Raw genomic sequence first — 17,770 nt, forward strand, 5'->3', positions numbered from 1 at the left:
AGTGGTTTAATATCAGAACATCAGACATGTTGACACGTGTTACAGTGGTTTAATACCAGAACATCAGACATGTTGACACGCAGTTTACAGTGGTTTAATATCAGAACATCAGACATGTTGACACGAACATCGTTACAGTGGTTTAATACCAGAACATCAGACATTTGACACGTGGTGGTTTAATACCAGAACATCAGAATGTTGGACACGTGTTACAGGGTTTAATACCAGAACATCAGAACCTTTGTGTTATGGGAGACATTGCCTTGACACGTGTGAAGTGGTTTAATACTCAAAATTGGACGTTTATCCATGTCCAGAGGACACGAGACCAGGCAGAACTCAGAACCATCAGGGCTGTTTGTGTTAAGGGCATTTCCCGGAAGGAGATGGTTTTAAAATTGAGGCCATGTCCATAACGTCAGAAGGTTTTGCTAGGGAGGTTGAAGGGCATAACCATCAGCTGAGGTTGAAGGGCATAACTCCGCATCAGAAGGTTGGGTTTTGCTAGGGAGGTTGAAGGGCATAACTCTGCATCAGAAGGTTGGGTTTTGCTAGGGAGGTTGAAGGGCATAACTCCGTCCCAAACTTTAACTCTTAATTTATTTGACATTTGGTGAAACTGAACGATGCTGAGCACCCAGGGTGTCAAAACACTTTGAAGTTTAACGCTTGGAGAACGTGGATACAAGTCTAATTCTACAGTAAGACTGTAGAGTTTGTTGGTGTGTAGTGTGTCAGTGTGTGAGTTACAATGTGAGTATCAGTGTGTGTGTGTGTGTGTGTGTGTGTGTGTGTGTGTGTGTCTCTCTATATCAGTGTGTGAGTTATGTGTATCAGTGTGTGAGTTGTGTGTACAGTGTGTGTGAGTATCAGTGTGTGAGTTACAATGTGTGTATGGTGTGTGTATGTCAGTGTGTGACTTATCAGTGTGTGTGTGTGTATCAGTGTGTGTGAGTTGTGTGTATCAGTGTGTGTGTGTGTATCAGTGTGTGTGAGTTGTGTGTATCAGTGTGTGTGTGTGTATCAGTGTGTGTGTGTGTGTGTGTGTATATCAGTGTCGAGTTTACAATGTGTGTATCAGTGAGGTGGCCGTGGCTAGTGTGTGTCCCTGACAGACGTAGCGGTAACTACGGGAACAGTGATCATCATTCAGCTGTCCGTTGGCATGTATCATAGCACAGTCCTCTGTCCCACCCAGACCATGGCCTTCCAGTTATCAGGCTGGCCCGGCTTCCACTGGCTAAAACACACACACACACACACATACACATGTTATCAGGCTGGCCCGGCTTCCACTGGCAAACACACACACACACACACACATACATACACATGTTATCAGGCTGGCCCGGCTTCCACTGGCTAAACACACACACACACACACACACACACACAAACACACACACACACACACACACACACACACATACATGTTATCAGGCTGGCCTGGCTTCCACTGGCTAAACACACACACACACACACATACATACACATGTTATCAGGCTGGCCCGGCTTCCACTGGCTAAAACACACACACACACACACACACACACATGTTATCAGGCTGGCCCCTACGGCCAAACACAAACACACACACACACACACACACACGTTATCAGGCTGGCCCGGTTTCCACTCTGATAAACACACAAACACACGTTATCAGGCTGGCCCGGCTTCCACTGGCTAAACACACACGTTATCAGAACAGACATGTTATCAGAACAGACATGTTATCAGAACAGACATGTTATCAGAACACACACGTTATCAGAACACGGACTGTGGTACCTGCGGTCCATGATATAAGGTGTTCCATCCACCACTCCCATTCTCCTGTCCTCTCATCTGACAGTCCAATCCAGAAGAACAGCGGCTTGGTACTGCCTGTTACAAAGTCCTGGCAACACACACACACACACAGAGTTAGGACATGTGTGTGCGTGTGGTGTGTGTACGTGCTACATGTGTGTCTTACCCAGTCCTGTTCAGTCTTCAGTACAGCAAGCTGGGCATTGTAGTTAGAGCAGTAGTCTCGAGCCTGGTTTCCATGGTAACCCGTCAGACGAGAAGAAGTAGCAGGAGGAGGAGCCAGACAACACCCAGCCAAGTGGATAGCACCCTGAAACTGTGTCTACACATACAGACATTCACATATTACAATAGACACACACTACACAGACACATAGACACATAGACACACTACACATAGACACACTACACATAGACACACTACACATAGAAACACTACACATAGACACACAGACACACCCTACACACAGACACACACGGACACATTGACACACTACACATTGACACACCCTACACATAGACACACCCTACACACAGACATAGACACACTACAGACACACTACACATAGACACATAGACACACTACACATAGACACATAGACACACCACACATAGACACACTACACATAGACACATAGGAAACACTACACATAGACACATAGACACACTACACATAGACACACTTACACATAGACCGCATGGACACACTACACAGACACATATACACACTACACATGGACACACTACACATAGACACACAGACACACTACACATAGACACACTACACATAGACACATTACACATAGACACATAGACACACTACACATAGACACATGGACAGACACATTACACATAGATACATTACACATAGACACATAGACACACCACATAGACACACTACAAATAGACACACTACACATAGACACATAGACACACTACACATAGACACATAGACACACTACACATGGACACACTACACATAGACACACTACACATAGACACACACTACACATAGACACACACCACAATGACACACACACATAGACACATAGACACACTACACATAGACACATACACACACATAGACACATAGACACACTACACATAGACACACTACACATAGACACACTACACATAGACACACTACACATAGACACACTACACATAGACACACTACACATAGACACATAGACACATAGACACACACATAGACACATGGACACATAGACACACCACACATAGACACAGACACATATACACATAGGACACAGACACACATTCCGACACATAGACACACTACACATAGACACACTACACATGGACACACTTACACATAGACACACTACACATAGACACACTACACACTACACATAGACACTACACATAGACACATAGACACACTACACACTACACATAGACACATAGACACACTACACATAGACACAGACACATAGACACACTACACATAGACACACTACACATAGACACACACACACACATACACATAGACACACTAGACACAGACACATAGACACACTACACATAGACACATACACATAGACACACTACACATAGACACACTACACATAGACACACTACACATAGACACATAGGACACACTACACATAGACACACTAGACACACTACACATAGACACACTTACACATAGACACATACACACATAGACACACTACACATAGACACACAGACACATAGACACTAGACACATGGACACACTACACATAGACACATAGACACATAGACACACTACACATAGACACACACAAAGACACACTACACATAGACACATAGACACACTACACATAGACACACTACACATAGACACACTACACATAGACACATAACTACACATAGACACACTACACATAGACACACTACACATAGACACACTACACATAGACACATAGACACATAGACACACACATAGACACACTACAGACACATAGACACACTACACATAGACACATAGACACATAGACACATAGACACAGACACATAGACACAGACACATAGACACACTACACATAGACACACTACACATAGACACATAGACACACTTACACATAGACACAGACACATAGACACATAGACACACAGACACATAGACACACTACACATAGACACACACATAGACACATAGACACATAGACACACCACACATAGACACATGGACACACTACACATAGACACACTACACATGACACATTAGACACATAGACACACTACACATAGACACACTACACACTACACAGACACACTACACACATATAGACACATAGACACACTAGACATACAGACACACTACACATAGACACACTACACATAGACACATAGACACATAGACACACTACACACAGACACATAGACACATAGACACACTACACATAGACACATAGACACACTACACATAGACACACACACATAGACACATAGACACACTACACATAGACACACACACTACACATAGACACATAGACACACTACACATAGACACACTAGACACATAGACACACTACACAGACACATATAGACACATACACACAGACACACTACACATAGACACACCATTAGACACATAGACACATAGACACACTACACATAGACACACAGACACACACATAGACACACTACACACACACTACACATAGACACACTACACATAGACACACTAGACACATAGACACACTACACATAGACACACTACACATAGACACACTACACATAGACACATATACACACCCACATAGACACACTAGACACATAGACACACTACACACATAGACACACTACACATAGACACACTACACATAGACACATAGACACACTACACATAGACACACTAGACACAGACACACTACACATAGACACACTACACACTAGACACACTACACACATAGACACATAGACACACTACACATAGACACACTACACATAGACACACTACACATGGACACACTACACATGGACACATAGACACATGGACACACTACACATGGACACTACACATGGACACTACACATAGACACACTACACATAGACACACACACATACACATAGACACATAGACACACTACAAATGGACACATGGACACACTACACATGGACACACTACACATAGACACATGGACACACTACACATAGACACACTACACATGGACACACCACACATAGACACACTACACATAGACACACACACATAGACACACCCACATGGACACATAGACACACAGGACACATAGACACATTAGACACACACACATAGACACATAGACACACTACACATAGACACACTACACATAGACACACAGACACAGACACACCAGACACATAGACACACTACACATAGACACACTACACATAGACACATAGACACACTACACATAGACACACTACACATAGACACATAGACACATAGACACATAGACACACTACACATAGACACACCACACATAGACACACACACACATAGACACACACACATAGACACACTACACATAGACACATACACATAGACACATAGACACACTAGACACATAGACACACTACACATAGACACACTACACATAGACACACTAGACACACTACACATAGACACACTACACATAGACACACACACATGACACACCCACATTCAGACACATAGACACACTACACATGACACACTACACATAGACACACTACACACACACTAGACACATAGACACACTACACATAGACACACTACACATAGACACATAGACACACACATAGACACACTACACATAGACACACCTACACATAGACACACACATAGACACACTACACATAGACACACTACACATGGACACACCTACACATAGACACACATAGACACACTACACATAGACACACTACACATGGACACATGGACACACTACACATGGACACACCTACACATAGACACACTAGACACACTACACATAGACACACTACACATAGACACACCACACATAGACACACTACACATGGACACACTACACACACTACCTACACACAGACACACTAGACATGGACACACTAGACACACCACACATAGACACACCACACACATAGACACATAGACACACTACACATAGACACACTACACATAGACACACTACACACTGGACACATAGACACATAGACACACACATAGACACACATAGACACATGACACTACACATAGACACACTACACATAGACACACTACACATACACATAGACACACTACACATAGACACATGGACACACTACACATAGACACACTACACATAGACACATGACACACAGACACATAGACACACACATAGACACACAGACACATAGACACATAGACACATAGACACATAGACACACTACACATAGACACACAGACACACATAGACACATAGACACATAGACACAGACACACTACACATAGACACATAGACACATAGACACATAGACACACTAGACACATAGACACACTACACATAGACACATAGACAGATAGACACACACACCCACACATAGACACAGACACACACTACACATAGACACATGGACACACACACTACATAGACACACTACATGACACACCACACACTAGACACACTACACATAGACACATAGACACACTAGACACACTAGACTCATAGACACACTACACATAGACACACTACACATAGACACACTATAGACACATCGACACATAGACACACAGACACAGACACACTACACATAGACACACTACACATAGACACACCCACATAGACACATAGACACACTACACATAGACACATAGACACACTACACAGACACACACACATAGACACATAGACACATAGACACACTACACATAGACACACTACACATAGACACATAGACACAGACACATAGACACATAGACACACTACACATAGACACATAGACACACTGCACATGGACACACTACACATAGACACACTACACATAGACACATAGACACACTACACATAGACACACACTACACATGGACACATGGACACATGGACACACTACACATAGACACATACACACTACACATGGACACACTACACATAGACACACTACACATAGACACACTACACATAGACACACTACACATAGACACACTACACATAGACACAGACACACTACACATAGACACATAGACACACTACACATAGACACACTACACATAGACACACTACACATAGACACACTACACATAGACACACGACACATAGACACAGACACACGACACATAGACACATAGACACATAGACACACTACACATAGACACACTACACATAGACACATAGACACATAGACACATAGACACAGACATTACACATAGACACAGACACATAGACACATAGACACATAGACACATAGACACACTACACATAGACACACTAGACACATAGACACATAGACACATAGACACATAGACACATAGACACATAGACACATAGACACACTACACATAGACACATAGACACACTACACATAGACACATCGACACATAGACACACAGACACAGACACACTACACATAGACACATAGACACATAGACACACTACACATAGACACATAGACACACTACACATAGACACACTACACATACACACACACATAGACACATAGACACGTAAACATTGTGGTGTGTTTTACCGTTGTGCAGGACTCTGTCTAAGGAACACTTCAATCCGGCTACAGCAGAACGAAGGGACTCCAACTGATCAAACTCCTTCACCACTCCCACACTTTAACACAAAGAACACACACACAGAGAACACACACACACACACACACAGAGAACACACAGACACACACACACACACAGAACACACACACACACACAGAGAACACACACACACACAAACAGAGAACACACACACACACACACACACACAGAGAACACACACATACAACACACACATAGACACCATGCACACACACAGACACAACACAATAGACACCATGCACACACACACAACACACACACATAGACACCATGCACACACACAGACAACACACACATAGACACCATGCAATACACACACACACACACAGATACAGATACACAGATAGTACCAATGAAGAGTTATATGATGCACTGTATATTGTTCATATGGAACCAGTGTTGTGATAGTTCAGTCTGAGGGGTTTACCTGAATCCAGCTTTTGTTCTGTCATTTCCATGGTGAACTTCTGCCTTCAATCTCCTTTTCTGCAACTCTGCACTCTGGAGGCATAGAGAGATACAATGTCTGTGTGTGTGTCTGTGTGTGGTATGTGTGTGTGTGTGAGTGGTGTGTGTTTGTGAGTGGTGTGTGTGTGTGTGAGTGGTGTAATTGTGGTGTGTGAGTGGTGTGTGTGTGTGTGTGTTTGTGTGTGGTGTGTTTGTGAGTGGTGTGTGTGGTATATGTGTGTGTGTGTGTGTGTGTGTATATATGTGTTTGTGTGTGTGTGCATGGTATATGTGTGTGTGTCTGTGTGTGGGAATGTGTGTGTGTGTGTGTATGTGTGTGTGTGTGTGTGTGTATTTGTGTGTGTATGTGTGTATGTGTGTGTGTGTATGTGTGTGTGGTATGTGTGTGTGTGTGTGTGTGTGTGTGTGTGTATGTGTGTTTGTGTGTGTGTATGTATTATTGTGTGTGTGTGTATGTGGTATGTGTGTGTATTGTGTGTGTGTATGTGTGTGTGTATTTGTGTGTGTGTGTGTGTGTGTGATGTGTGTGTGTGGTATTTGTGTGTGTATGTGTGTGTGGTATTTGTGTGTGTGTGTGTGTGTGTATTGTGTGTGTGTATAGTGTGTGTGTGGTATGTGTGTGTGTGTGTATGTGTGTGTGTAGTATGTGTGTGTATGTATGTGTGTGTGTGTGTATGTGTGTGTGTGTGTGTGTGTATGTGTGTGTGTAGTGTGTGTGTGTGTGTGTGTGTGTGTATGTGTGTGTGATAGTGTGTGTGTGTGTGGCATGTGTTGGTATGTGTGTGGTATGTGTGTGGTGTGTGTGTGTAGTGTGTAGTGTGTATATATGTGTGTGTGTGTATATATGTGTGTGTGTGTGTATATGTGTGTGTGTGTATGTGGTATATATGTGTTTGTGTGTGCATGGTATGTGTGTGTGTGTGTGTGTGTGTGTGGTGTGTGTGTATGTATGTGTGTGTTGTGTGTGTGTATGTGTGTGTGTGTGTGTGTGTGTGTGTGTGGTATATATGTGTTTGAGTGTGCATGGTATATGTGTGTGTGTGTGTGTATGTGTGTGTGTGTACTGCGGAACATATGAAAATTTAGTATTTTCTTTGGATGGCTGAGAGCATCTTGATTTTCCTGATTGGACTGTAGAAGGTTGTCATGGTTACCATCCAGAAGTGATAGAAAGGAGGTTTTGTCACTGACTACAACTGACAAAAGATGCAGGCTTTTAATCAGTTTAATCAGCTTAATTTAATTATTGTAATCTGACTTTAATATTTTAATAGTTATGTTAGGGGTTGGGAGCATTCAGGTTAGAGTAAACCTTTGCTCTAACCTGAATAACTCAACCTAGAATGATAAGGTTAGGGTTAGAATAGTTAAGGTTAGGGTTAGAATGGTTAGGTTAGGGTTAGAATAGTTAAGGTTAGAGTAAAGGTCAGATTTAGAATGGTTAAGGTTAGGGTTTTAGAATAGTTAAGGTTAGGGGTTAGAATGGTTAAGGTTAGGGTTAGAATAGTTAAGGTTAGAGTAAAGGTCAGATTTAGAATGGTTAGGTTGGGTTAGAATAGTTAAGGTTAGGGTTAGAATGGTTAAGGTTAGGGTTAGAATAGTTAAGGTTAGAGTAAAGGTCAGATTTAGAATGGTTAAGGTTAGGGTTAGAATAGTTAGGTTAGGTTGGAATACTTAAGGTTAGAGTAAAGGTCAGATTTAGAATGGTTAAAGGTTAGGGTTAGAATGGTTAGGTTAGGGTTAGAATGGTTAAGGTTAGAATGGTTAAGGTTAGAGTAAAGGTCAGATTTAGAATGGTTAAGGTTAGGGTTAGAATGGTTAAGGTTAGGTTAGAATTAAATTATTACTATTAAAGATCTATGTTTCAATCTATTTAGGGTAGCCTACTGGTAAAAAGGCCTGTGGTGCGATGGCTGAGTGTTAGTGTCTCTCCTCCGTCAGTAGGGTTGGGACCAAGGATGGGGTGGGGTACACATGCATACATCATCTAACATAAAGGGGATGTGCCTATACACATACAACCCCCACAAGTAGTGTGGGGATAGCATACAACGCCACACTCCACTACATCCTAGTGTGTGCATATATATGAGAGCTGTGTAAAAAATCCAATTAAGGAAAGCAAAGTGTATAAATAAAACAGTAGCCAAAAGGAGACTCCTCCGACGTCCGTGTGGAACCTGCCTTCCTTACAGTCTCACAACGGGTCTGGGGGCCACGACGCGTTTCTGCCTTACTCGGCTTCATCAGGTAGCAGGAGGAGAATGTATAAATAAAATAGTAGCCAAAAGGAGACTCTCCGACGTCTGTGTGGAACCTGCCTTCCTACAGCGACACTACAGATCTAGAAAATCAGACTTTTAAATCAGTTTAATATATATATATATGAATTATTCATTTAACATGCTCTATTGAATTATTAAATTCAACCTACTAGTAATCAGTTCATGTTTAATGCTAAATATCATGTCATGTTATACTGAATACCAGTGCTAAATTATTAGTGCATTTTGGGATTGGTTTAACCCTTAACAGTGAAAACAGGGTGGATGTTTAGTGTGTATGCATTCGTATGTGGATGTGTGGTGTGGTCTGTCTGTGTGTGCATGGTGTGTGTGTGTGTGTGTGAGTGTCGGCATTGAAATTGTCTCTGGCTCCCTCTAGTTAAGGGGAGTGATGAGCTCTACAGCAGTCTCTCAACTCAATCGCTGGTTGAAAAACTGTTTTCTGCCCCTCCCAAAGATAGAATTTGTAGATATTTGGCCCTCTTTCTGGGACTCACCACAAACAGGACCAAGCCTGACCTGCTGAGGAGTGACGGACTCCATCCTAGCTGGAGGGGTGCTCTCATCTTATCTACCAACATAGACAGGGGCTCTAACTCCTCTAGCTCCACAATGAAATAGGGTTCAGGCCAGGCAGCAGGCTGTTAGCCAGCCTGCCAGCTTAGTGGAGTCTGCCACAAGCACAGTCAGTGTAGTCAGCTATCCCCATTGAGACCGTGTCTGTGCCTCGACCTGGGTTGGGCAAAACTAAACATGTTCACCTCAGCAATCTCACATTTTTTCATTTTCTTTCTTTCTTTCTTTCTTTCTTTCTTTCTTTCTTTCTTTCTTTCTTTCTCTCGGAGGACCTGGGCGTGTGGTGTGCGGGTGTGTGGGTGTGTAGTGCGTGGTGTGGGTGTGTGGTGTGTGGTGTGTAGTGTGGTGGTGTGTGGGTGTGTAGTGTGTGGGTGGTGTGTGGATGTGTGGGTGTGTAGTGTGTGGATGTGTGTGTGGATGTGTGGGTGTGTGGGTGTGTGGGTGTGGTGTGTGGGTGTGTGGTGTGTAATGTGTGGGTGTGGGTGTGTAGTGTGGGTGGTGTGTGGGTGTGTGTAGGTGTGTGGGTGTGTGGATGTGTGGATGTGGATTTATTGTGTGGTGTGTGGGTGTGTGGTGTGTGGTGTGTGGTGTGTGGTGTGTGGTGGGTGTGTGGATGTGTGTGTGTGTGGGTGTGTGGTGTGTGGGTGTGTGGTGTGTGGGTGTGTGGTGTGTGGGTGTGTACCTGAGGCTTTGCTCTGTTGTAGAGTGGTGATGACAGTCTGAACAGCCGAACTCAGGTTGGCAACAGTCTTTTCTATTGACGAGAACCTGCTGTCAGTATTCCTATCTACACACAAACACACACACACACACACACACACACAGGAGAGTATGGGTTAGACACAATAGTGTGAGTGTGCGGTGGCCATGTGTGTGTACTCACTGCTGACGAGACAAAGATGATCAGAGCCAATAGGAAGAAAGCAGACAGAACAGGCCCCGCCACATCCATCTCCCTCTGCCTGATTGGTGCGCTTGGCTAACCCCGACTCCGGCTCTACACACAGACACACAGAGACACACACACACAAACACACAATCACACACACACACAAACACACGAACACACTTCATATAGTAAGTTATACGTAGAGCCAGCACACTTCACACACTGTATGTGGCCTGTTGTTACACTATGCTCTAAGCACTGATCTAAAGCACTGAAACATCACACACACAACCACACCATACACTACACAAACAACCACACACACCCACACCATGCACACTACACACACACCACACACAACACACACACAACCACCATACACACATAACATACAACCACACACACACACACAACCACACACAAACACCACACACACACACAAACCGCACACACCATACACAAAATACCACCATACACAAAATACACATTTACATTTTCATTTTACATTACATTTAAGTCATTTAGCAGACGCTCTTATCAGAGCTTCTTACAAGTGGTGCATTCACCTTATGACCTCAGTGGAACAGTAGTGCATCTAAATCTTTTCAGGGGGGAGGGGGTGAGAGGGATTACTTTATCCTATCCTAGGTATTCCTTAAAGGGTGGGGTTTCAGGTGTCTGGTGGAGATTGAACTCCACACACACCACACAATCCCACAAACACCACACACACTACACACCATACACACTACACACCATACACTTTAATATTATTAAATACTACACACACACATCCCCTTTGGTCCAGAAGGCTCGGTTGTCGCTGATGATATCGTCATGATATTCTGTAGTCAGACAACAGACCCCTGACGGACCCAGGCTCCTTCATCACAACCTATTCTGTAGATATTCTAGTTCTATTCTATAGTGAGTGGATGGAAATCAGAGTGTGTGTTCGCGACTAAGTCTCTTAGTGGTGTGTGTTTAAACTAAACTATCGGTCACTGCACCCCAACCTGCACTTTGAGCCACCTACTGAGTCTGTGTGAGTGTTGTGCTGTGTGTGTGTTTTACCCTAACAGTAAAACTAACATTGGGACACGTGTCTCTCTCTGAGGTCAGTCAGGTCTCACGTTGTTGAAGAGCCCTTAATCAAATCAAATTGTCTTTGTCACATGTCGAATACAACAGGTCGAATACAACAGGTGTAGACCTTACAGTGAAATGTGACTGATCGAGCCCTTAATCAACAATGCAGTTTTAAGAAAAATACATGTTAAGTAAAACGTAGATAGGAAAAAAATAAGAAATAAAGTAACAAATGTGAGGTTTATAGTTTGGAACTCAGCCCTATCGAATACACAGTGGGATGTGGGATATGGGTCATGTTGCACTTCCTAAGGCTTCCACTAGATGTCAACCGTCTTTAGAACCTTGTTTCAGGCTTCGACTGTGAAGTGGGATGGAGAGCTCTTTGAGTCAGTGGTCCAACAGAGAGCCAGGTCCTGGTTACGCGCATTTCACATGAGTGTGACCTGAACTGGACCTTAACGCGCTTTTGATTTGAAAAAGTTTTTTTAAATCTGACACAGCGGTTGCGTGGGAGAAGTGTATCTAAAGTTCCATGCATAACACTTGAATTTTCATCAACATTTATAATGAGTATTTCTGTGAATTCATGTGGCTCTCTGCACAATCACCGCATGTTTTAGAACTACTGAACCTAACGCGCCAATGTAAAATGAGATTTTTTATAACATATGCACTTTATCGCACAAAACATACATGTATTGTGTAACATGAAGTCCTATGAGTGTCATCTGATGAAGATCATCAAGGATAGTGATTAATTTATCTCTATTTCTGCTTTTGTGACTCTCTCTTTGGCTGTAAAAATGGCTGTGTTTTTCCATGACTTGGTGGTGACCTAACATAATTGTTTGTGAGCTTTGCTGTAAAGTATTTTGGAATTCAGACACTGTGGATTAATGAGAATCTAATCTTTAAAATGCTGTAAAATACTTGTATGTTTGAGAAATTTGATTTTGCGAGATTTCTGTTGATTTGTATTTAAAAGCCCTGCAATTTCATTGGCTGTTGGCAAGGCGGAACCCCAGTCCTAGACAGGTTAAGTAGCCACACCCGAGTGAGGTCAGAAGAGCGTGGCGGTCTGATAGAACCGTCCTTTTCGACCAGAGTAATTAAAAGAACTGGCTAAGAATTAACATACTAGACCAGAACATTGCCAGGTTGCTACAGTGCGTGTAAAGTGGTCTGAATCCTGAATCCTGAATAATCAACATGAGGTGTAGGCTAGGATTCTCCCTCCCAGACTGGTACGGCTGATTAGTCAGAAATGGAGGAAGCGAAGAGGGCCATCCCACTACGCTTCAGACCCTACTACGAGTCTTACATCACCATATTCTCCTACCATCATCACCAATGGGAATCGTCGACATGGCTGGCTGTCTTCCAGAGTGAACAACAGTAGAAGAGACAGGTCTGGACCCTTTCGGGTGCCGCTGAAAGGCTAACAAGGCTCCAAACAGAGATAGATGGCGAGTAAGGGCACTCACAAGTAAAATACATTCATGATTTCTTAATCAAACGGGCGGCAGTTCGTGTGCAAAGTATATGATTAATGTGAGTTCTAGAATGTATCCACGATACCCTTTTTCTCTCTCTCTTACCTCTCCATCTCTGTGTAACAAATCATCATATTGTCAGTCCGCTAGGGACTTTCTCATGTATAGTGTACATGTTATCCTGTTTACTCATTTTAGTAGCAAAATAATTATCCAACCAATTGGTAGTACTGAATGAGTAAGGCTGGGTTTTTTGCAGATGCATAAGGTTACAACTGTTAGAATGATGATATGGTAAGAGGTAATGATTAATCAGATGACTTTATTGATGTAATAGATACATACCTTATAGAGATAATTTCAGGAGATGGCAACTTTTGGAAGAAAGGGGCAGTCTGGATTTACTTGATGATAGACGTTCCCAAAGTAAACTGCCTGCTACCAGGCCCAGAAGCTTAGGATATGCATATGCAGTGCCTATGCGTGGCCATTCAGCCCCTTGAACTTATGACTTTTGCTACATTTCAGGCTTCAAACATAAAGATATAAAACTGTATTTTTTGTGAAGAATCAAAACAAGGGACACAATCATGAAGTGGAACGACATTTTATTGATATTTCCAAACTTTTTTAACAAATCAAAACTGAAAATTCATGGCAAATTATTCAGCCCCTTGCTAATACTTTGTAGCCACTCTTTTGCTGCGACATGTTGTAAGTCGCTTGGGTATGTCTTACTAGTTTTGCACATTGAGAGACTGAAGTTTTTTCCCCATTCCCTCCTTGCAAAACAGCTCGAGCCTCAGTGGATGGAGCATTTGAACAGCAGTTTTCAGTTCTTCCACAGATTTTCGATTGGATTCTGGTGCCCAGACTTTGACTTGGCCATTGCAGTTCTGTTTCCTCAGATGTCAACAGTCTTTAGACATGGTTTGGAGGCTTGTTTTTTAAATGGCGTGCTTTTTCTTTCTTTTTCCTTTCTATTGAACAATTTAATCGTCCGGGCTAAGGTTATCGACATTAGATAATTGACAACCTGATGATTAATGAGAAAGATCATTTGACATGTTCTCACGAATCTCACTGGGTAATTATTAGATGTATTCGTCGCATTGTTTGGACCGCCTTTGAGCCAATGGATTACTGAACAAACGTAATAACAAAACTTTTTTGTTTTGGGGATATAAAGAGGACTTTTTCAACAAAAAACAACCATTTATTGTGTAGTTGGGACCTGAATGCCAACAGAGGAAGATCTTTCAAAGGTTTGTGATTTATTGTAGCTATTTCTGGACTGAAAATGTTTGTATGCTTTTGTAAGCAGGGCTCAGATAATTGCATGGTATGCTTCGCCATGTTTTTCCTTTTGGAAATCTGACAAAAGCAGCTGATTAACAAGAAAGTTCATCTTTAACTGTATAACACTTGTATTTTTCATGAATGTTTATTGGTCATTTTTTGTCATTTGAATTTGGTAAGCTCTGCAATTTCAACGTGGTGTTGTCATAGTAATGGGATTAAGCCAAATCCAATGAGCTGAAATAACCTAACTTTATGGTAAATGACTATGGTTATTAGGGAAAAACAGGAAAATGCAGAGCGGCAACGTCAAATAATGATATTAAATCAAACATTCATTAAATCAAAATGTAAGATACTCCACCAAAGCCTGTTGTGAATCCAGCCAACATGCTCAGATAATTAATTTAAGCCCAGAATCCAGCCAAATATGTAAGATACCACCAAAGCCCAGAATCCAGCCAACATGTAAGATACTCAATTAAAGCCCAGTGAATCCAGCCAACATGTCAGATTTTAAAGTTTTTCGGGCGAAAGCATTAAGAAGCTATTATCTGACGATAGCACAATGTCAATAAAGAGGGTGTTATTTTCAAACCTGCAGGCGCTAACACAAAACGTCAAATAAAATATAAACATGTATTACCTTTGACGAGCTTTTGTTGGCACTCCAATATGTCCTATAAAACATCACAATTGGTCCTTTTTTTCCGATTACACTCTGTCCATATATACCCAAAATGTCCATTTATAAAGCTGCTTGAGGAAAAAACAGCGATAAAAACAGAACGTCACCAACAAAACATTTCAAAAGTTGCTCATAAACTTGCAAAATATTTCAAACTGTTCTTTGTAATACAACTTTAAACATTAATCATCGATTAAATTGAAGACGGGCCATCTGTATTCAATACAGCAAGTAAACAAACCATGCTCCTTTTAACCTTGTTCCAGGATGTGCTTCTTTCTTTGCACAAATGAATAACATCAACCAAATTTAAAGACTGGTGACATCCAGTGGAAGTGGTATTACATGTAAAATGGTCCTTATCAAATATCCTGGCAAAGACAACAGAGGGTACAGATCAGAAAAAGAAAAAAACATCTGAACAGTTAGTCCTCTGGGTTTTAGCACATATACATGTTATAGTCACAGACATGATTGAAAACAGTTTTATAAACTTGTGGGGTGTTTTCTATCCACATCTACTAATCATGTATACATATATGTCTAGTATGAGTAGCAGGAAGAAATTGCACGCTATTTATCCAAAGTGAAAATGCTGCCTCTATACCTTAAGAGGTTTTAAACAAACTCTTCCGTTGTACCAATCCCAATTCGTTTATTGTTACATGATTAATTGAATTGGGTAATAATTTAACATAAAGGTATGATTAAACAAATAACTATCAGATTAATGAAAGTCAAGTCAAGACATTGGCCATGATGCCGTTTAGCATTATTATTTTTCCTCTCTGTTGATTCTCTCAAACTTAGCAGGTTGGATGAGGAGCCCCGCTGAACAGCTATTTTCAGGTCTCTCCAGAGATGTTACGATCGGGTTCAAGTCTGGCCTGTAGCTGGGCCATTCCATGACATTCAGTGATCTGCCCACTGATGCTTGTGTCTTGGCTGTCTGTTTAGGGTTGTTCTCCTGTTGGAAGGTGAACCTTCATCCCAGTCTGAAGTCCTGAGTTCTCCTGGTGAAAGCCAACAGGATCTCTGTACTTTGCTCCATTCATCTTTCTCGAACCTGACAAGTCTCCCAGTCCCTGCCGCCTAAAAAATATCCCCACAGCATGATGCCACCACCATGTTTCACCGTGATGGTGCCAGATTTCTTCCAGATCGACGTTGGCATTCTGACCAAAGAGTACAATCTTGTTTCATCAGAACAGAGAATCTTGTTTTCATGGTCTGAGAGTCCTTTAGGTGCCTTTGGCAAAATCATTGGCTGTCATGTGCTTTACTGAGGAGTGGCTTCCGTTGGCTTACTCTACCATAATCACCTGATTGGTGGATTGCTGCAGAGATGGTTGTCCTTCTAGGAAGGTTCTCCCATCTCCACAGAGGAGCTATGTCACAGTGACATCAGGTTCTTGTCACCTC

General features: G+C 42.1%; 1 pseudogene; it reads right to left on the reverse strand.

Moving 5' to 3' along the window:
* Window positions 1–1,066: 1,066 nt before the first annotated feature.
* LOC135572736 (asialoglycoprotein receptor 1-like) lies at window positions 1,067–11,839 on the reverse strand (annotated as a pseudogene).
* Between the last annotated feature and the right edge of the window lie 5,931 nt (window positions 11,840–17,770).

Source organism: Oncorhynchus nerka, linkage group LG8, assembly GCF_034236695.1.
Source record: "Oncorhynchus nerka isolate Pitt River linkage group LG8, Oner_Uvic_2.0, whole genome shotgun sequence".
Classification (NCBI taxonomy): Eukaryota; Metazoa; Chordata; class Actinopteri; order Salmoniformes; family Salmonidae; genus Oncorhynchus; species Oncorhynchus nerka.